This window comes from Mustela erminea, chromosome 5, assembly GCF_009829155.1.
Source record: "Mustela erminea isolate mMusErm1 chromosome 5, mMusErm1.Pri, whole genome shotgun sequence".
Lineage (NCBI taxonomy): Eukaryota > Metazoa > Chordata > Mammalia > Carnivora > Mustelidae > Mustela > Mustela erminea.
This window is the reverse complement of record NC_045618.1, coordinates 130,419,197-130,420,954: the sequence shown is the minus strand read 5'-3', so window position 1 is coordinate 130,420,954 and position 1,758 is coordinate 130,419,197. Positions and strand designations below refer to the sequence as shown.

Below are 1,758 nucleotides of genomic sequence, written 5' to 3'. Positions count from 1 at the left end.
GGGGTGTGCACTGAGAGGTGTGGGGTCTTCTGTCTCACTTCTCCCACCACCACCATCCAGTGGACCCAAAGAATATGGTGCTGAGTCATCTTCAACAACGTAGACAAAGACACAAGACAAAAGGGATCTCCTTCCCTGACGAAGTAGACCAACCCTGTCGTCCTTGAACTGCTTACACACCTACGAACAATGAAGAGATCACTTCTAGCTTGTTTCACTAAGCACCTGTTACTGCAGGTCTTTATTAAAGCAACTGAACCGTATCCCAACTAGGGCAGATGTTCGTTCCAACATTGTTTATAGGTTGTTTTATTTTTATTTTATTTATTTGTTTATTGTTCTTAGTTTATTAATCCTCTCATGAAACATCTGCACAATCACCACAGATAAAGTCCGGGCAGAATCTTGACTCCTTCTGGCCTCCGATCTCCAGCTCACTTGCCGCCAGCGCCAGCAGGGACTTTTGCTGTCCCCCTGACTGCCATCACCCTGTTCTTGCATTCCTTTTGCCGTTTCCCTGAGGTGTTTTTCTTCACATGCAGGCCGTGTCTTGCAAGTCTATGTTTGGGCTCATTTTTGTAGGCATAATCTGAGGAATCATAAATCGTGCCAAAGCCAGTTGTCTTGCCGCCACCAAAATGGGTTCTGAATCCATACACTAAAATGACATCTGGTACGAGCTTGCATATTTTGGCTAGTTTTTCCCAAATTCCTGTCTTAGGTACTGCTCCCTTTCCAGGGTGAAGAACAGCAATGAGCGTTTGTTTCCGCAGAAGTAGTTGCTTGGGTCATGAACTTCCTGGTCCGGATAGTTATGGTGTCGTTCATGATGATGGCTTCAAGCTTCAAGCTTCAAGCAGCCAGGGAGGAAAAGCTATATTTTTCCTTTTTTCAGACTCTTTTTTTTTTTTTTAAGTAATCTCTACACCCAATATGAGGCTCGAACTTACAACTCTGAGATCAAGAGTCACATGCTCCACTGACTGAGCCAGTCCGGAGCCCCAGGTTGTTTTGTTTTTAATGCAAACACCACAGTGTCCATCAAAGAAGCCATGCTGACTCTGTACTATTAAGTACATAACATTAAAATGAAAAGGGCAAGTGACCAGGACAGTGAAGAAGATACTGTGGTTTACTGAGTTTCCTAGGACAAGTCATTGCCTTCCTTCCATGTAGAGTCTATAGAGGACACATTCAAACTTGCCTTGGATGGAGTGGTGCTGTGAGGCCAGAGGCCTAGAACCATGGCAGCCTTTTTGTGCCATGTGGGAAGACCCTAGAGCTGGTGAAGGAGCCAGGGGAGCAACCACTGAGTGGAGCCTCAAGAGAAAGGCCATCCATCAAAAGACAGAAAACAGAGAACCAGATCTGTGAGGACACCGAGTGACTGCATCAGACCTTAACTGAAGTCAGCATGGTATCTGGTCTTCGGCAATGACCAAACCTTCGAACTCCATTTTCCTCTTCCGTGTTTAAGTCAGTCTAGCTAGGTTTCCATTCACTTCACAAAGAAGACTCTTTATAAAGAGAAGGATATTTGTTATAGCTTCATTTATAAGCAACCTATTAGAAAATCTAAATTTCCTTTTAAAAAAAGGTTTCAGAAGTAATGGTACTTCTAACCATGAAACGCAAGGCAGCCAAAATTTTTTCAAAAAATAACTGTGTGTGGTGATATGAAAAGATATACCCAAGATAGATCATTAAATGAAAAAAAAGAAGTGCAGAAGATTATGTAAAGTGCGCTACCATTTGTGT

The 1,758-nt window shown here is 43.1% G+C and overlaps 1 pseudogene; it reads right to left on the bottom strand.

Moving 5' to 3' along the window:
- Nucleotides 1-426: 426 nt before the first annotated feature.
- Nucleotides 427-901, bottom strand: LOC116591714 (annotated as a pseudogene).
- Nucleotides 902-1,758: the final 857 nt, after the last annotated feature.